Raw genomic sequence first — 21,693 nt, 5'->3', positions numbered from 1 at the left:
AACGCTTTAAGAGGAACAAATGGGGAGGCTGGGGAAGTGTTCAGGGAAAGTTCTTAACACACTTAGGCTACAACGACTCACTTTCAGATTAAGAAAATCGTCTGGCGTTGGGTTGACTAAAGCCCGTGTCACATACGCGACTCAAGGGCCGACCGCAGCGAGACTCAAGGTCGTGTCCTAGTTGGCTCACACGCCTCCCGACTGGCCCCGAATCTGCTCTGCTCATGACTGCCTAACGACCACGTCAGGACTGCTGCACGACCTGTCGTGACGTCCTCAAGAACGCGACATGATCACGAGGCGACCGCAGGGCGACAGAGCTACGAGTCTTCAAATTTGAAATTTAACGAATTTTTGTCAGCCACGACCGTGATACGACCGCCCACGAACACAAGACGACTGCGTGATGCGTTTGGGGATGCACCCCAACCCACTCACAACACCCCCACGTCCCCCCACGACCGACCCATGGGGCGGGGTATCACACCTAGACCACCAATGACATCCAGTGAGCGGCAGGGCATCACACCTAGACCACCAGTGACACCCAGCATGGGGCAGGGCATCACACCTGAAGCACCAATGACATCCAGTGTGGGGCGGGGAATCACATCTAGACCACTAATGACACCCAGCACATCACCATGGACCTCTCCTGTGTCTAGTCAGTTGATCAGGTACACGCATTCATAACGGATTTTTTGTCAGCGATAGAATCACGACATGCAGCGACCTTATCACGACGCATCCAACTGAGCTAAGACTGCTTCACAACCGACATACGACACTCCCGACTACGATGCAACTGTGACCCGACTTTTGGCAAGTCGTGAGGCGGCCACGATTTTTTAACGCACGCGTCAAAAATTCGTGAGGCTCGAGGAGTCGTCCAAGAGGCTCAGGACCGCCCTCCAGAGTCCGGGCTTTGTCGGAGAATCAAGGGACGACCGATGACAAAAGCCGTTACGACCTTGTGTTGCACCGCGGTCGGGACTTGAGTCGCGTATGTGTGACAGGGGCTTAAAATATTACAGTCGTGCCGCCAATAAGATTTAGTGCAGACAATAATACTCAGGCTTCTTTGTCCGACAATAAGCTGAATAAAATCTGGTGTAAGCTAAAATACAGTACTAGAGTTGTCCCGACTATGACAGGGTGAACGCCAAAGAAATTTATAAATATGGCCTCTGCGCATTAGGCCCAATATCCATCATTGCTGGTTAAGTCTGATCTGATAAGTAAGGGAAGTCATGCATTACAGCTAAGCATTATTTTTTTCTGGGTTAAGGTAGTGGTTGGCATCATGCACTTCGGTCATCATGTTGTGGTGAATGATGGGGTCAGTCAGTGATGGGATGTCTGCTAAGGGACCTCACACTTACACACACAGATCTTCACATTTATCTTTTTGCTTTTCATACACTCTCTACTTCTTATTTCTCATTCTACACCTCTCTTTCTCTTATTAGACCGACTGAAACACTGAGTATTCAACTACTAAAGAAAAAAAAAAATACAGCACACCAACTAAACAAAGGCCATTACAGGGTTTACGATGAGCAAAAGCTAAGTTCCCGGGATTCTGTGTAAACCTACTGGAGTCGAGTGAGAGGCCTCTCTGATCACCACTTGAGGCAGCATTAAAATCTCCACTCAGCCACTTTCCTGTTCACTCATGTACACAAGGCAGCTTTAACGGAGAAGAGTCTGAGATAAGGTACACAGTGGATACGTCAGAGGAGTTAACTTGTGTGTAAGAAAAAAAAAAAAAAAAAACTATTTTTTTTGTCACAGACAATTCTCATGATAATTCAACCCGTAAAACTGAATGATAATCCGGTTCTCATAAACTTCAATCAGATATCTCATGAGTAATCCTGACCTGATCGATAACATCGAAAATAGCAAGAGAAATACCCCATTATCTATGAATATGTTATAAAATAAGACACTATTTATTCAGTGTTTAAGATGATAAACAAAGATCCAACATAAGGAATAAGTGTAATTTTATATAATTCTAAATCATATCAGGGTTCTGATGCCCAGTCATCAGAAAGCTCCTCCAATCTCCCCAGTCTCTGTAAAATACTGTGTTCTACTGCCCTCTTAACAGTTTTCGCCTTCACAAAATCTCAAAGATGATCAACATGTAAAAACAGCCGAGCCTAACCTGTGATCTCCACCATCACGCATGTTTTTACAAAGGTTTATCAAATTCTCTCCCAGAATAATATACATAACTTGTCAATATCTGGTCATAACGAGCGATTTTTTTTATTATATTCAAATTTATCAGTTATCAAAGAATTTCCATTAAAATTTCAGTTGATCTTCCTCCTGCAAAGCAATATTTTTACGTTTACAAGGGAGCTTTCTGGATTACTAAGGAAGTAAAGGATTTTAACTCTTTCAGTGCCAGGATGTCGTTCTCAAATTTTTTCCATTTCAGATCCACAGACTATTCCCTGCACCTGCCAGGATCGAAACCACGACCACACAGTCCTCAGTACATCACACTAACCATTTCAACACCACTTCCTTCCAGGCTTCCGTCTACACTTCTTCCACTCGCAGTTTCAATTTAATCATCACCATCACCGGTCCTAACCTAACCTAACCTAATCCACATTTGCAGTCTCCAATTCACTGCTCTATCCACTCCACCACAACCTTCCCCCACAGATAAATCCAAACCCGCAGTCCCCAATTCACTTTACATTACCTTACCCTACACCTTTTCCGTCCACATCCCTTACACTCACAGCCCATTTCAACCTTCACCACCACCACCACCAGTCCTCCTCTTTCCTCGTTTCTTTCACCCCATTTTTCAAAGCTCCATGTGCTCGCGCCGATAATCCTGTGCATTCATTTGCTAAAGGTTATCTTCTCTGTCACCCTTGCCCTCTCCCCTCGCACCTGCTTCCTCTCATGCACTGGCAACATCTGGTTCGGGATGACAGTACCCGATTCCTTCCTCTACACTCGAGAAACGTGAAGTCCTTATGCAGAAACACAATCATACTTGTTTCATTCAATGAGATCCAGGACGCCCTTTTCTTTAATCTTATTTTGGCTGCTATAGGCCGAAATTATCAAACCTGGGAAAAGGATAAAAACTGTTATTTGATATTTCTTTAGTATAATATAATCGACATTTTCTCATGCAATCCGAACACCTTCATATGCTCCGGATCAGTGTCTCACGCTCTAAAACACTTCCTTATCTCCCGGAATACTCCCCCTCCCCGACCAACTACCCATCCCTCCTAACACATCTTCATCCCTCCCCGTAGACCATAGCATCTTATCCCTTCCTTCCCCCCTCACCACTAAGTACTTCTGAATCCTCCTGAACACCTACCCACCCTCGTGAACACGTCTCCCTTTCTCCTCCTAGCCCAGAACTTCCCACCTTCAAGAAGCCTATGAACAACAACACCACTACGAATTCTTTCTCCTAAACTGAAAAAAAAAAAAACAAGTCATAGGACTGGAAGGGTTCTATATCAATTTGCGTTTACATATACTGCGTGTGTGTTTCATTTTACAGCTGGGTTTAATATTGCTTCTCCACTGGATATTAATGAGGTCTGGACTGAATGATTCTTGTGAGTAGGTTCTATTTGTAGGCTTTATCATTACGTTTTTTTTTTTTCTTCCACTGAAAGATAATGAGGGTTTGAATTTATGATTATTGTGAAACTATTTTTCTGCTTATTCATCTTTTTCTTTCTTCTTCTTTTTTTTTCTGCCACGGAATGCCAGTGAAGTTCTGGTTACCATTATTAGGAGAAGGTATTTAGCTTGTTCAAATAAATTAAGGTCAATAAGTTTTCTTCTTATTGTCGACTGAATTTTTCTGTGATCTATCAATATATGTAGACAGAGAAACAGACAGATAAGCAAACAAAACTGATAATAAATCTGAAGCGCAATATGAAAAATGAATCGCCAAAGAAAAGATATTATAAAGCCTTATAAGCTCAAGAGAATACGTTCCTCAGTGGCTATAAACGCACACACACACACACACACACACACACACACACACACACACACTTCCCCATAACAGGACAAGCAAAAATTTTTAGAGTACGCCCAGAACAAAAGGCTAATGGGATCGTTATTCTTGTGTCACTAAAGTGATGGTAAACCTTTTCCTTACGACGACATCTTTTATAGTACCATATTTGTCGATGATAAAAATTCTGATTCAGTTTGGGAGCCATCTTCAGTAGCTAATACGATTTTCTAAATATGTATATTGGTTCTTGAAGACGTTTATGTTTATCTTCAGTGGGACTTTAACTCTTCAAGACTATTTTACTCATCTTAGGACGTACCCCTCGCAGTGAATGGGTTAAAAGGTCCTTGACGCTTAAGGATCCGATGTGATAAATCCTTAATGCCTTTTAGTTCAGTAATTTTTTCTCTCTATTCTTGCTACCTTCATGCCATTTTTATTCACCTTACGCTTATGGACCCAACAAGTGAGATTCTTACTCTTGTACGCAATACCCTCAGACGCTTTTCTTGTTTTCTTTTTTTCTTCCCTTCTCTCTCTCTCTCTCTCTCTTTTCTTTTTTCTAGAGGTCTGTCCCATATATTGACTACTGAAACCCCACGTTGGCAGAGCTGTCCACCACGTTACAGAAAATCGTCTCACGTTTGCATGGAGGTTGTTTCTAGTTATCATTAACAGACGTTCATTTTTATGAACAAAATCGTCTGATAGTAACAAAATAACATTAAAAAATATATAGGATCTCCATGCTTATGAATCCAGTTAAAATGAAATTCTTATTGGCTAGTATCAAAATGCTATATGTATCTCTTATTTACTTCGTGTTGTGTCAGAAGTCTTAACACATTTCAGGGGAACATGTCTCGTACGAAACTTCGGAGGGGTTAACAGGGTCTCTCCTGGTATGACTCCGGTAAGTGAGATTGGTACGAGGTGGGGATGAGGCTGGAGGTGATTGTTATAAAAGCTCACGCCGGCGGAGCTCTCCCTTCTTAATACTCGGGTGAACACTGCATTTAGGAATTATTTCGGGATCACGACGTGCATGAGAGGGAGGGGTATGCACGCTTAGAGACATGCACATACACACATAAACGTACATGTACACTTTCATACAAATGCACACGCGTATACATACCTCCACGTACAGAAATACAGTAGTGCTTATACTCTTCTCGCATTTATGTCCCATAAGCATATAAACACACACACACACACACACACACACACACACACACACACACACACACACACACACACACAAATGGCTACGAGTTAAAAACGGCCATGTTCAAGCTTTTTTTGCCATCTACTAGTGAGGGGGAGGTGGGCCTTTCCTTGCCGAGGTGGAAGACTCGACTTATTTCGTGTGTCTCCTTATGCCTACGTCTCACTCCTGTCCCAGCAAGCTTGGTAATGTGTCAACACCCTTCAGGAGCAGCCTAAGGTTAGGCAGCTTTATTTAGGACGCTGTGCATCTTTTTTTTTTTTTTTTTTTTTAACAGTGAAAACGTATATAGGTATACTCTTTTACGCTAACTTCGCCTAAAATTCGCCTCTATCCATCTCGAATGCTGGGTTGTAAGAACAGAGTAACACTGGAACATGATGTTAGTCGCGAAGAAGTGTTCTAGAAAGGATATACAGCCGTATCAATGTACTTTTCCGCCACTGAGCTGTGTGAAATTAGCTGCTGGAGGCGGAAAAGCTGGGTCAGGTTAGAGCAAAAGCAATATACCTTTAACGCAGGAAACCAGAAAAATTTCCTTTCTGGAGAAAACTTAACAAAAGAGAGTCAAAGACAAGATTAGTTCATTTCAACATACCTGGGCATATTGAACTTTAATGACTGGAGGTAACAGGTAGAAGGAAAGGCATACTGACGTGGACAGTTCAAGAATTGGTCAACTGTACACATGAAGGACCTACGCATTTTCAACCGATGACTGCTATGAATAAACTGATTTATTACTACTACTACTACTACTACTACTACTACTACTACTATTATTATTATTATTATTATTATTATTATTATTATTATTCCTAAACTCACCAACTCAGGCCAGTCACACAAGCTTCGCCCCCCTCCCCCTTGACCCCACCCCAGCTCTCACTTCCACTTCCTCCCACCTCTCACTTATTTCCTTCTCCCCACTCTCCTCATCCTCGTCAAGGCATATCAACTGGGCAAACAAAGGCTCCAGGGATCAACACACGCCCCCCACTCCCCACGGCCCCCTTCCCCTCTGCTCCCCCCCCCCAAACCAATCTGCCTCTCAAAGTTGTGTGCAGCCGACCCTAACCTCTTAATATCATCTAATCAAAACTTTTAGGCAGAACAGCGACTGGCTGTGGAAAGCAAATTGGGGGTTTTGTGAGCGGACAGTCAAATCCACGCTAGCTGGCTTGCTGGCTGTGGGGAAGCTGGACTATGAAGCTAGTTAGGGATAAAAGTTGTGCCTACTATTCCACATAATCTACATCACACTTAAGGCTGCTCTCCTTACTGACGCAACACATCAGGGAGAATTATCTGTGAGCCGGGAAGCATGTTGAATCTCTCCCAGCTTAGGAATAGTGATCAGCAGATTAAAATAAGAACTCAACGAGGTGAAACTTTAAGCCAGCTCTGACCATGATTCTTCTTGGACGGCAAAAATCGTCAGAGAAAAACCATTCTTAGTTTTTCCTTCGTATTGGGATAATGTAAACCCATCAACGAGGAATGTATTTCATATTTAACTCCAGCGAATGCCATACTATTTTATTAAGTTGAAGAGAGGTAGGCTTAGGATGAAGTTACAATGACTTCCATCCGTCGTTATTACTTAATTCTCAAAAACGTCATTCAGTTTAGGATGGCCCTTACGAGCTGAAGGCGTTCCTGGCACTCGCAAATCCGTCAGCCAGTCAGTCAGCCAATCTCTCTCTCTCTCTCTCTCTCTCTCTCTCTCTCTCTCTCTCTCTCTCTCTCTCTCTCTCTCTCTCTCTCATAATCTGCACATTGATTCCCCCCTCCAGGCTCCCATGACCCAGCCTCCTACGCCCCTTGACACGCCCACACTCCTTCACCCACCACATCAGATTATCCTTTCTCTCTCTCTCTCTCTCTCTCTCTCTCTCTCTCTCTCTCTCTCTCACACACACACACACACACACACACACACACAGGAACTCTTGTCAGGTTGTCGCAATAGAGAGATTCCCAAAATGTTCAGGTGGTGAGGTCGTGTCCCAAAGGTGAAGGGGGTGAGGGGGAGGGTGGAAAAGATGAAAGGAAGAGGAGGAAGAAGAGGGAGAGAAAGGAGAGGAGGAGGAAGAAAATGGACAGGAGAAGGAAAGATAGGAGGAAGACAGAGGGGATGCCGAAGAAAGAGGGGAAATAAGAGTTGAGAGACGTGAGTGGGGAAGGATGTGAGGAGGGAAGAGGCATAAAGGGAAAGGGTGAAAGGAGAGTGGAAAGGGGGAAAAAGGGAGAGAGGTAACGGGGAATAGGGGGAAGAGAAGATGAGAAGAGGGTGAGAGAGGAGGGAAAGGTGAAAGGAAGAAAGGAAGGTGCTTAAAGGAGGGAGAATAGAGAAAAAGGGAGGAAGGGAGATGTGAATGGGAAGGAAATATGAAGAGTATGTGTGAGGGAGATTAGTAAGAGTGGGGAAGGTGTGAGAGGAGGAGTAAGAGGAGGAGAGGAAGTAAAGGAGAAAGGGGATGGAAGAGGTGAGAGAAGGGAGAAGAAGAGGGTGGAGGAAAGCAAAGGGGGGAGGTGAGAGAGCGTGGAAAATCTGAGAGAGGAGAGAAAAGCGAATGGGAGGGAGATCAAGAGGAGGGAAAGAGAGAGACAAGGTGGGTGGGGATGAGACAGAACTTAAATAAAGAAAATGACGAGAGAGAGAAAAAAAGCCAAGGGAGACAGAGACAATAAGAAAACAACATTACTTCTATCTGTATAAGTAAGATGGAATCGTAATGCAGAAAGTTTTCAAGATTATTAGTTATTATTATTATTATTATTATTATTATTATTATTACTAATTATTATTATTGTTATTATTATTATTATTATTATTATTATTATTATTATTATTTCTGATTCATTAAATATCGGTACGAGGGATCCCTTGAAATAAGTAATCTTGTAAACGTACAGTGATAGTAAGAATCATCATCACCATCATCATCATCATTATCAAAGTAAGCACAAAATGTTATATTCTATGTTGTTAAGTCAACCAGCTTCAGCTCGAAGACACCATTTTTAGTCCAATCTTGCCACCCCAGACGATTTCCTTCACCTTAAGAAATAGCCTTTGTATTGGGAGGAGTTAATGTGAGAAATATATAACTCCTCCAGACCTCAACTTTGAAAAAATCTCTCCATACCTGAAATAAGAATCGTCCTATGGTAGCAAGAATATAAATACAAATGACGCAGTAGAAGTGAAGTAGTTAACCCTTCACCTATAAAAGAATTATGATACTACGTCACCACATATCGGCGTCGGGCAAAGAGACTGGAAGAGAAAAATGAAGCACATGGTTCTAGCTGGCATATGATGATTGATTTCGAATTTAATTAGTGTAGGCGAATTAATGGGACGGAGTCGTGCAGCGCCTGAGTACACTAAACCATCTTGCAAGCCATAAATGAACAACACTGACACGCCAAATTCGAACTAAGTAGCGGGTACACTGACGTTCCACTGAAGCTCCATACTTGCCATGCTCCTTCACAACTACAATGCATCAGTGAACCAGGATTAACGGGATAAGCCTTTCACTGGTAATTACGTGCTTTATTATATTATTATATTGTTTTATTATCCCCTAACGATTTTAGTTGGCTCAGGAAAGCTCTCATCAGTTGGAATAATACTGTCTCGTCAGCTTTAAACGGAATACTAACTATGAATTTTGCACTTTCTTTTGGTAGACTCCACACGATTTTATTCAGATCATTAAAGTATCCCACAGCCAAGCGGTAAAGAAAATGAAATAGTATGGAGAGTTGGGTTGTAGGATACAGAGAGGAAAGAAATAATAATAGACCCCTAGTCATTACATCATCTAATCATAAACGTATATAAAAATCGTGAAAGAAAAGAGAAGCCGAGAAGGACCCAAACCGGTGAAATTATTGTGTAAAAGAGCCCGCTGGGAAGACACTCCAGCGACTAGCCAGCTGACTCCTCCTGCCTGCCTGCGACCCTCTGACCCCTCAAAGGTTAGTGGTTGCAGTTGTGATTAAGTGTCCAGGTTCGATCCCCCTCCTGCCCGTTCACTGTCTTTCCCTGCCCCGTCCCCATCTTGCCTCTCCGGTCCCCTCTCATCTTTCCTTCCCCCATTCTATCCCTTTGTATCATCCTTATCCTTATCCTGCCTACTTTCACTCTGCCTCACCCTCCCACAGTCATTCTTGTCTTGCTTTACCCAGACCTCTCACACCTGATCATTCCTCACTTTTCCTCCTAATCGTGCCCTTCCTCAGTGTTTCCCCAGTCTGCCTCCCCCCCAGCGTCCCATCCCTATGTTTCCCCCACCCCCATCCCTGCCTCTCTTGCCACTCACTCACCTTCAACCTTCCTCTCCCCCTTGTTTGCCTCGTTCACTCCTCCCTGTAACCCTGCCCTTTCCAGTTCTCCCTCACCTTTTCGTTCTCATATTCTCTCCCTCACCTTGATCTTCACCCCTCCACTCACACTATCCTTTCGTCACCCTGCCCCTCATCCCCTAATCCCTCTCTTTACGTCACCCACCCCTCCCCATCCACCCCCTCGCACCCCATCCTCACCCCGTCTCTTCCCCACCTTGCACCAATCCTTTCCCTCACCTTTCCCCTCACCCAATCCGTTCCTCAGGCTACCTCTCCCTTACCCTGCCCCTCACTCTTACCTCATCTCTTAACCTACACCTCCCTTACCTTCCATTTCATCCACCCCTGCCTCACTCTCCTTTCAATTCCCCCATACATCTCCCTCTCCCAATCTCTTCACTCTTTCCCTTACTTTTCTCCTCCCTTACCCCGTCTCTTCCTACCTCTATTTAGCCCCCTCACCTACACCCTTCCCAGCCCTCACCTATTCTCTCATTTATTCGTCCCTCACTCCACCCTTTCCCTCCCTCATACTTACTCCTTATCAAATTCACTCCTAAATCTACCCCCTCCCTCACCATAGTTCCTCACCCTTTCCCACTCTCTTCCTCGCTTTTCTTCTTCCTTAACCAACTCTTCCCGCACCCATCCCGTCCCAGCATTTCCCCTCTCACTCCAGCCCCCCCTCCCCACCCACTCCGCCCACACAAACTGGGGGTGGCCAGGGAAGGAGAAGGGGAAGGTGAGTGTAAATTAACCCAAACAGGCTTTCCTCGATCTGGGACGAGTTATAGAGCAAAGGTTAATCACAACTTAATTCTCAACCCTCGCTTATGGACATTCATTTTGTCAAGGTGCAACTTATGGACCTGGGCTTCTGTGAGATTAGTCGAGTATTTAGGCTCCAGAGAATTATTATACGTTGACTATGTTTGTTAAAACGGATAAAGCTTGTAACTGTTGTTTTTATACCTGATGATTTATTAAAGTCTTTTTTTATTTACCTTGTTAATATATTCTGACTTAATAAATATACAGTTAGCAAATTTGTTGACTATACATGTTAAGATTTATATGACACTTTTTATGCTAACGAATTATGCTGTTCTTTTTATTTATGGGTTACTAAATCTTGACTTTTATGTTTATGTTATGTCTTGACAATATATGTGGAGTTAATAATTTGTTGTCTGTAGGTCTATTTAGCTATTAGGTGTTGACTTTATATTTACTGAGGTAGTAAATGGTGACATCGGATATAATGTCTTTAAATTCACATAAATATAAATGACTGTCTGTATACTTACTGAATTACTAAGTGTTGTTTACTAATGATCAAACGTTGTCTTTACATTTATTCAATCAGTAAGTCTGTTTTTATATTTACTAAGAAAGACTCTTAGTTGCCTGTACACCAGTTCAGTCCATTAGCTTCCAGGGTTCCTGTGTGAGGGATTGTGCTGGAAGGGATCTAAGCGTGCTGCCCTCTGCTTATCGGCCCATAGTCGCGACGCTCATTATAGGTCCCTACCTCGGGGAACACTGGGCGCAAATGGGCTATTAATCCTTCACTATGAGGACGTCTATTTTCTTTTATTCTTGACATCTCCCAAAGACTTCATTCAGTTCAGGAAGCCTTTCTTACTGAAGGGGAGAGGATAGGCAATATCTAACCTCTCCAAATAAAAAACTCTTCCCTTTCATCTAAAACACAGGCATCTTATCAAAGGGTTTAATTTTCTCAGGTAAGCATCAGTCATTAACAAATCCACTACAGAGGATTCCCTAAAATTGAAGAAAATCGCCTGGTGGTGGCAACAACAAATAGAAATGAGGAAAACGAACTGAAGGAACCTATCTGACAAAGAAAACATCCTACCAAAACGTCTGATATACAAAGCTCAAAGCCAAGCATACAAACGGAAAAGCCTGAAGTTGAGAATTAAAACGAAAAACCCAAAGTTGAGCATTAAAATGGAAAAGCCCAAAATCAAGCATTAAAATGGAAAGCCTAAAGTTGAGCATTAAAACGGAAAGCCTAAAGTCAGCATAAAAATGTATAATTCCCCTGTAATAAAAAAAAAAAAAAAAGGACAGCATTCTCAGGTAGATATTTACATGTATGCAAATTGTCATAAATCTTTTGCACATACGTAGCTTGTGTGTCGGCGTTGGTTACATCAGAAAGGTGGACTGTCTGACCCCAATCACCTTTAAACGTCACCGATCTTTGACCCCTGTTATACCTGAAGATCCATTATATTTATACGTAATCACAGGGGGATAACGTGTAATCCCATTTACCTTTTCGAAGTTAAGTTTTTGCCGGAATTATATCTGAAAGCCTATAATCTGTGACCGTAATTAAACATAAAATTCTCCTCTATCTGACCCCAACCATATTAAAAGTTCTCATCTACGACCCTCAATAAAACTGCAGATGCATTTTATTTGACTGCAGTGATATTTAATGGAATCTAAAACCTGACCAGTAAAATCATAAGGTTTAATCTCCTACCATACTAAATTAAAGCCTATCTTTCTGCCTTATTTTACTTAAAGCCCCCTCACGTCTGACCCCTAATACGTGTGGCATCTTATTATTTTTGACCCCATTCATGATTACAATTCTCTTATCCTTTAACTCCACTATTATCAATCCTCTTATCGCTGACCTCAATTTAAAGGTCTCTTATCTCTGAATCATATTACATTTAAAGTTCAGTGATATTTGACCTGATGTTTAAGACTTCTAAGTGCGTCTTTCTTATGGATTCTAGTCTTCTTGGAACATGTCTTGATTTAGAGTAATTAAGGTCCATATCCTTCAGGTGAGCTCCAATCAGAAAGAAAACTGTGTGTGTGTGTGTGTGTGTGTGTGTGTGTGTGTGTGTGTGTGTGTGTGTGTGTGTGTGTGTGTGTGTGTGTGTGTGTGTGTGTGTGTGTGTGTGTGTGTGTGTGTGTGTGTGTGTGTGTGTGTGTGTGTGTGTGTGTGTGTGTGTGTGTGTGTACGTGCGTGCGTGCTTGCGTGCGTGCGTGTGAGGAGAGAGAGAGAGAGAGAGAGAGAGAGAGAAACAAGTGACACCTGTGCTGAGGAAAGAGGGAGTGACACAGCAGCTTCACTAAACTCAGCACCCACTCCGTAAACAGAAGTAGAGTCATTACTTCGATTGGTAACTTGACTTTCCAATACCCTTAAAAAATAAAATGAGAAAACACATAGAAACCGCAGAGGATGTAAAATGAAGGAAGAAACCACAGGGAAAGAAACCACGGAGGAAAAATGGATGGAATATGAGAAAAGGAAGAAAAGGCTGGAGAGAGAGAGAGAGAGAGAGAGAGAGAGAGAGAGAGAGAGAGAGAGAGAGAGAGAGAGATCACTCCCAGAAGAGAAGTCAGTTTATTACTTTGATTGTTACTTTGTTTTCTAATATGCTTAATTACCCTCTACGTCCATTTAATCATCCATGAGTCAATTATCGAGCGTGGAATTATCTCTTGGGGGGCAGGAGGGGGCGGCACTCCCCATCATGGTTTTCGTGAGAGCCAGATTAATGCAAATATGTTAATCCTTCTCAGAGACTAAAAGTATTTACATTTTTCTCAGTAGGAGAAAAAATAATCATTCATTCATTCATTGCCAGACGCCATGTATCCCAAACGGGGTGGCCAAGGGCTTAGAGTTAATTGTTTTACAGGGAGGGGCACTAATCCTCCACCAACCCCACTTGACACGTAGGGATGCCAACAGCATCTGGTGTTCCCAGGGGGTCACCCATCCAAGTACTAACCAGACCCAACGTTGCTTAACTTCGCTGATCGGACGGGAAACGGTGTACTCAACGTGGCATGAAAAATAATAATTGCATTATTTGTGGGTGGAATATCTGATAAAGTATTTCTAACTTAAGAAAAAACAATAATATCAACAATAACACTACTACTACTACTACGACTACTACTACTACTACTACTACTACTACAACTACTGCTACCACTACTGTTGCCGCTGCTACTACTACTAAATAATAATAATAATAATAATAATAATAACAAACTCCTTCACTACGAGATGTATTCCTATCATGACTACATCTGTCTGGCGGTAACAAGAAAAAAAAAAAAAAGGATGAAAGGGAAGAAATACCATCACTGCCTACGGTATAAAACTCAGTAACCCTTCGCTATAAAAAGTCTCCTCAAACTACAAAAAAGAAAAGTCTAATGGTAACGTGAATACAACAATAAAGACTTCATCCTGTAAGACTGACAGAAATTCCCCACATCTCGAAAGGAAAAATAAAGCCAAAAGAAGATGAAGGGAAAGAAAGACCATCAAGGGTAAGATAATCCTATGACCTTTTCAGTAACAGATCTTTCATTATTCATTAACACTATCTTGAGGTTATCAAAAAATTAAACGATGTCATTACACTCGAAAGGTTGTAGGAGATTGGCCAGAGATGCTTCTTTCGGCTGAATAAAATTGTCTGGGATCAAAAACAATATAAATCAATTAGACATCATCGTTTGTAATAGCGTTAAGTATTTCCATTACCTCCTTAGAATAAAGAGGAAAACAAAGACAGTAATAATATATATGAAAAGGAAAACAAAGATGACAAAAGATGCAGTCACGGATGGTGGTAGAAAAGTCCAGTAACCCCATCAGTACGAGAAGTCATCCCTAGGCATCATAAAATCGTCTAGCCATAGCTGAATAAAATCGTCTGGCAGGGACCACAATAAGCAGCCTAGGTGGATGGCCTGTCTTCCCGAGGGTTAAGGTCATCATTCACCCAACCAGTATCAGAAGCCTTTCCTAAAAAAAAAAAAAAAAAAAAAATCGTCTGTCAGAATTCAGAATCTAATGCGGAAAATCTCTATCGGATTAAATAAAAGGTAAAAATAAGCGAAGTTAATGAACGAGTAATACCCACATCGTTGTTGGCAGTGAAGGTAAGAAACTCCATTACAGGCGAACGTGGCCGGACCCAAACGCTGATGATAATGTCGGAAGGCACATAAAAATTCAGAGTTTAGCAATATAATATGGTGAGAATAAAACCCTTCCCCTCCGCCTCCACCCCCCTCATCGTCGGCGTGACCACCATCGTGCCTGTCAACAGCCAGCCCCCCCCCCTTCTCATTACCTTCGCCTGGGTATTAAAGTTACCGTGGGGGCTTGTGTTTAAGGTATTCCAAGTTTCTATTCCGACTGCTGCTGCTGCTGCTGCTGCGTGGACCTGATGGTGTAAAGACAGCGTTTTGGCAGGATGTCTGGGTCTGCTCATCCCCCTCCTCTCACGTTTCTTGGCAAACTCATTCCCCCTCCCACTTGTTTTTATCATCGCCCACCCCATCTTTCCTACCACTTTCCAGTCTAAAGCTCCTTTCACACAATATCCTCTGTCACCTTTCCTACTATCACAGTTCCACCTCCCACACACTTGCTCTTCAGCCTTTCTCTCACGCTCCTTCACACAACACCCAGTTCCCCTTTTCTCCTAGAAACTCCAAGACTCTCCTTCACATCCACATATATGCTCTTGCCTCCCACCTATACGTTTGCTCAACTCTTCCTCACACATTCTTTTCAGCCATCCATCACACTCTCATACACACTATCCCGTTCCTCTATCCCCCTCCAACCCCACACATAAATAAAATGCACCCTCACCTTAATAAAATAATCTTGCCTCCCTCGTATGCTCTTTTCGTAATACCTCTCTAACACCATACTGTCCAAATTTATACTACAGAAAATTCCCTCACGCGTTCTTCCATCTCTCATAAACAATCATTCACTCATTCTGTTTCTGTGCGTCTCTGCCTCTTTTTCCCTCCCTCCCTCCTTCCCTCTCTCCCTCCTCTTTCACTTCACCCAGCGTGGAACTAATGGGAAAGACAATGCTGACCGAGAGAAATATAAGAAGGGGAACTGAGGGAGGGAAAGGCCACATATTTAAACATCATTCCCGTCCCTATTCGCACTCCCCATTCCCCTCCCTCTTCCCCCTCCCCTCTTCCTGCCTCTCCCCTTCCTTCTTTTACCTCCCCCTCCCCCTCCCCTCCCCTCCCCTCTCAACTCCCCTCTCCCTCTGAATTAATTTCACATGTGCTCTTTCACCTCTCACGCACACACACATTTACAGTATATGCTTTTCTACACCTCTTCCCCTTACATAATCTTCCTGAACTCTCTCTCTCTCTCTCTCTCTCTCTCTCTCTCTCTCTCTCTCTCTCTCTCTCTCTTACACACACACACACACACACACACACACAACCAACTCATCCATCCATTCTTCCACCCATCTACTCACCTACTTAAGCACCCAGCCACTTTCTCATCCACTCATCCATTATTCCACTCAACTCTTTATTCGTTCCTGCAAAACTCCTTCTGGTAACTGGATAATCATCCACTTGCTGGCTTATCCACATGATCTTCCACTTCTTCATTTCTTCATCTCACTAATTCATCTTTCCACCTCTTCGCTCATGCGTTTTTCTCTTCATCATCGTCTATTTTCACTTACTTTAACTTTCCATTCATTCTCTAATCTTTTTCATCTTCTTCCAGTATCATAAAACACTAATTTCTCGTTCATTCTCTCTCTTTCTCTCTCTCTCTAACCCAGCAACTATCCATATCTATCCAATACGTCAGGCTTGTGTTCGGCCATACCCAATAAATCCATCGGTCTGAAATCCAACCAGCCAGTCAGCCCATCCTACCCGCGTTAAACAGGACCTGCACGTAATCCAATCCGCCTTTAAACACTACTCAGCTGCCTCGTTCTAGCCACCAAATACTGTTCTTAGTAGTCAAGTTTCATCTAGGTTAAGGAGAAGTGAATATAATCGACCTTAAACAGTACTTAGCGGTAAATAAATAAAGCAGTCAGTAAAGTTCTAACCATCCAATACAGCTCTCAGCAGTCAATCCTATCCAGCTAAAAAGCAGTAGTGATTTCTGTTTTTCTATCCACCTCAATCAGCATTTCGGACACAATCCCATCCACTCAAAACAGCCCTTAACGATAGACAGTCAAATTAACACTCGTCAGTTCTACCTACCTAGAACAAGAACCGCTCCCATCCATCTATTAACACTCTCATTCCCTTTAAAAAAAAATCCAAAGTTAATCCAACCGACCTTAAACAAAACTCGAGTCATGTGCAGTCAAAACAACGCTCAACTGCCAATCCTATAACGCAAACAGCAAGAAGTCAGCACTCAGCATCATCCCTGCCTGCACGTCAAAACAGCTTTAGCAAGAAAGGGAAGGAGGAACACCTTTTGGAGGGTCAAGTCGCGTGGAGTAATATCTGTTTGTCCAGCACACCTCTTTCATTATCATTATTATCTGTGTGTGTGTGTGTGTGTGTGTGTGTGTGTGTGTGTGTGTGTGTGTGTGTGTGTGTGTGTGTGTGTGTGTGTGTGTGTGTGTGTGTGTGTGTGTGTGTGTGTGTGTGTGTGTGTGTGTGTGTGTGTGTGTGTGTGTGTGTGTGTGTGTGTGTGTGTGTGTGTGTGTGTGTGTGTGTGTGTGTGTGTGTGTGTGTGTGTGTGTGTGTGTGTGTGTGTGTGTGTGTGTGTGTGTGTGTGTGTGTGTGTGTGTGTGTGTGTGTGTGTGTGTGTGTGTGTGTGTGTGTGTGTGTGTGTGTGTGTGTGTGTGTGTGTGTGTGTGTGTGTGTGTGTGTGTGTGTGTGTGTGTGTGTGTGTGTGTGTGTGTGTGTGTGTGTGTGTGTGTGTGTGTGTGTGTGTGTGTGTGTGTGTGTGTGTGTGTGTGTGTGTGTGTGTGTGTGTGTGTGTGTGTGTGTGTGTGTGTGTGTGTGTGTGTGTGTGTGTGTGTGTGTGTGTGTGTGTGTGTGTGTGTGTGTGTGTGTGTGTGTGTGTGTGTGTGTGTGTGTGTGTGTGTGTGTGTGTGTGTGTGTGTGTGTGTGTGTGTGTGTGTGTGTGTGTGTGTGTGTGTGTGTGTGTGTGTGTGTGTGTGTGTGTGTGTGTGTGTGTGTGTGTGTGTGTGTGTGTGTGTGTGTGTGTGTGTGTGCGTATGAAGAAGTCCGCATGACCCCTAACCTCATTAAGTGTTAACGCCCGATGATGCGACCTCCTAAGCATGTCCAGGGGAGCATTAGGAATGGAAGTGGGAGTGGGAATGGGGGTGGGGGTGGGGGTAGAGGTGGTGGGGTGCGAGGGGAGTGGGAGGGAGAGAGAGGAGAGATGGGGGATGTCGGGGATGCGATAGGATGCTTATTGGGAGTGGGGGACAAGAGGAGTACAAAGGGTGTGTGAGGGATGCCACTGGTGCGAGAGGGGAGTGGGAGGGAGAGAGGGGTGCGAGGGGGTAGAGAGAAAGGAGGTATGGTGGGAGTAAATGAACCGGTCCAGGCCGCCAGAGTCATGGAGGTGGGTGGGTATTCTAGTTATCAGGACGTTGCTGATGCTTCATAAGATTTTGCTTCGACTGGTCTGGTCATGTGAAGAAGGCGAAGCATGACTCGGGAAAGGAGGGTGTGCACTTCTTGCTCTCTTAGCTCTTCTTCTTGACCTCTCTTTTTTTTCGTCTTCTTAATTCTTCTCCCTCGACTTTTATTCCCTTCCTCGTGTCCACTCTTTTTCTCTTTTCTCGACTTTCCGCTTTCGTCTACTCTACTCTTCTTCATCGACTCTCATTCTCTTTTCTCGTGTACCTACTTTCCCTCCTCTTTTTAACTTCTTTCTCATCTCTTCTTATGTGTTGTCTTCTTAACTCTTCTTTCTCGATTCTTCTCTCTTTCCGGTTCACAAGAATTCCGCTTCTCGCCTCTCTTCCTGTCTTCTTTCTTTGCTCATCTCTGCTTGTATCCTCTTCCCTCTCTTCTCTTCCTTGCAGCTCTTCTTTTTCCACCCACTTGTCTCTTCTCCCAGCCTCTAATTTCTTCTCTCCTTATATCCTCTCTTCCCTTATTTTCCTTCTTCTGTTCTCTCCATGCATCTGCCCGCTCCCCTCCTCCTTTCTCCTATCATTTTCCATCCACTACACCACCCTCCTCTGTCCGCATTCTCTTCTGTGATCTTCCCCCTCCTCTCCTCTCCTCTTATCAGTTTCCATCCTCTCCACCCCACTGCTCTCCCATATCCTCCTATTCCTTCCTCCTTCCTGTTGACCGTAATGGAACTCACCTCACCAGAGAAACAAGAAAAAGGTTCATTTGTCTCTAAATGCCTTTCCGGTGCACTGAAATCCATAGTCCTCTCAGTATAAAGCGGGGGGAGGATGGGGTTCGATTAACAAAAACTGTATACTTATGGGGAAAGAGGGGAATGAGGGGAGGGGGGCGACAGAGGTGGGCGGTGAGAGAGAGAGAGAGAGAGAGAGAGAGAGAGGGGGGGGGCTATGGGGAAGGGAAATGTGGGGGAAAGGGAGAGAGGGGGAGAGATGGGAAGAGAGAGAAGAGGAGGGGGGGAAAGAGGAGGGAGGGGAAAGAGGGGGGAGGAGAAAGAGGGGGGAGGAGAAAGAGGGGGGAGGGGAAAGAGGAGGGAGGGGAAGGAGGAGGGAGGGAGTGAGAGGAGGGAAAAGAAGAAGGAAGGACAGGAGGCGAAAGAGGAGGGAGGGAGAGGAAGTGAAAGAGGAGGGAGGGAGAGGACGTGAAATAGGAGAGACAGGGAGGAGGGGAGAAAGTGAGGGTTCAGGAGGGAGAGGGGGCAACGGGGAAGGGCAGAGAGAAGAGGTGGGAAGGGAGGGGTCAGAAGGGGGGGTTGGAGGGTAAGATGCTCCTGTGGGGGTTGGGGTTATGGTCAGGTTGAGTTTAGTAGTCGTGCAGGATTTCCTCTTGAGAATTAAGTCCCCCCACTCGGTAGTTTGGGCCGTGTCTCGCTGCCTCTTATCTCAGCTTATCTCACCTCCTCCTCCTGCTTCTTTTCCTGCCCTTCTTTCTTCATTTCTTTTTCCAGTCACCATATTCTCCTCTTCTCTTTCCTTCTACCTCTTCAGTCCTCTCTTCCTTCTCCCTCTTCCCCTACCCTATTCCTTCCCTTAACCAATCTCTCTCCCCTTTCTTTCCCAAATTCCTCCTCTCCTCTTCTCATCTTTATTTCCCACCTCTCCTCCCTCGCCTCCCCCTCCCCCTACCTTCTACCTTCTCCTCTTCCTCCCCTCTCCTTATTCTGGCTCGCTTCCCCTACTTCTCCCTTTCTTCTTTGTCTTCCCCTTTCTCCCTCCTCCTCCTCCTCCTCCATTCTTCCCTCATCTTCCTCCTCTTTCCCCTTCTCCCCTTCACTCCTCTCCCCTTCACTCCTCTCTCCTCCTTTATTCCTTTACTACTTCTCCTTCCCCTCCCCTCCTCTCTTCCTTTCCTTCTTCTTCTCTTTCCACTCCCCTTCTTTTTTCCTTTCCTCCTCCTTCTCTTTCCCCTCCCCCTCCTTCCTCCTTCCCCCTTTCCCCAACCAGTCTTTCCTGCCTTGCTTCGGATTTAGGTATATTTGGACTTGGTCAGTTTCGCCTGTGACAACCCTCAGCTTTCTTTTCTCTCATAAATTCTCTTCTTTCATAATTTTTTTCTCTCATAACTCTTTTCCCGGACCATTCTTTCTACCCCAGTTTTTTTCATTTTTTTCCTGTCTTCTTGGTGCTACGATACTGCTTTGCATTATTAATCACCTCTAGAAACACGTTTATTAGCTTTACATGTTTGAAATATTATGACCTTGGTATCTGTGTTGCTATCTGTATAATAAATTGTTTCCATTGTTCCAAACAAGCAAAAAACGTAAAATTTCAAGACGCGCGCCGGTGCACGCACACGCACACACGCACACACACACACACACACACACACACACACACACACACACACACACACACACACACACACACACACACAGTCATGATTCAAGTGTGCGCTCTATTCCGTCTATCCAAGTAAGAAAGTTTGTCACTACTGTAAGTCTAAATCCACCTGGATGTAGGATGGATTAGGCGGCCTCCATTCTTGCCTACGCCTCTCTCCTATCTCTGCAAGGTGTGTTGGTGTGCAGCAGCAGAGGGGAGCCTGTTAACCTCCATAGGAAAAGTTTGGTGAAGAAACTAAAAGTAGCTACATGGCTTCCTTAAATATGCAAGCAGATAAATTACTCTAACTATATGAGCTTATTCACGCACATTCCTCTTAACCATGACAGCGTGCGGAGTAAATAACGCAACTGAGCTCAGCGAGGGAAGAATGTGGGAAATTTACAAGCCAGCTTCCGGGGAGTGGAGAAGCATCCTGACATGCCCACACCTCCCCGCCATTAACCCCAGCCTTATACGGGAGATGAGGTGCTTCTCCCTTACCCTTACCTGCACACACACGCACATGGGACACTCAGGAAAGGATATTTAGAAGGAAAGGACGCTCAGAAAGGAAAGACAGTAGGTGAGAAGAGACACTTAAATACCGAGGATCTCAGGTACGATTAGGGGGGAAAAGAATACTGGCCACGTATTCCCTGCGTGACGAGAAAGCTAACCCAACCAACGAAATGGACACGCTGGTTTGACTGGAATGGTTGGGTGATGGTACTGGCTGCCTCATATCCTGTATTCCCATTACAGAGAGGCAAGGTGAGGCAGGTAATGTAGGTAATACAATACTCTACACACCTCTCAGGATGGGGCTGGCGCTTTGGAGTATGCAGCAAACGCACGGTAGGCTGATAATTCTGTGATTTTCACATTCTTCAGAGACGATGGAAATGTATGTAGATGATCCTATAGACACAAAATAAAAAGCAACATACAGTAGAGGTCAAATCACATGAGTCATTTATGTAGCTTTAGGGAAACTATGGCACGAATGGCAAGACATGATTTTTCGATAATACAGTATTTTCTCAAGTCTTCATGAACGACGTTGGTGTTTTTCGGTTTCATGCAAGCACATGGTAAGGAAATAAACAGTCATGTATACAGCTCTCAGAGACTTTGTCAGTGCTTCTGATAACCACGCAGGCACACAGTAGGCCAGTAGTTCAGCGTTCATCACATATGAAACGCTTTTAGTGATTTGAATATCTCGCACACACGATAAGAAGTAAAATTATCCTTGA

The 21,693-nt window shown here is 44.0% G+C and overlaps 1 pseudogene; it reads right to left on the bottom strand.

Moving 5' to 3' along the window:
• Positions 1-13,362: 13,362 nt before the first annotated feature.
• Positions 13,363-13,481, bottom strand: LOC145393589 (5S ribosomal RNA; annotated as a pseudogene).
• Between the last annotated feature and the right edge of the window lie 8,212 nt (positions 13,482-21,693).

Source organism: Coenobita brevimanus, chromosome 24 (assembly GCF_032717465.1).
Source record: "Coenobita brevimanus isolate Jiangsu-jjx chromosome 24, ASM3271746v2, whole genome shotgun sequence".
NCBI lineage: Eukaryota > Metazoa > Arthropoda > Malacostraca > Decapoda > Coenobitidae > Coenobita > Coenobita brevimanus.
Note: the sequence above shows the minus strand (reverse complement) of the source record. Positions and strands in the feature narration are given on the sequence as shown.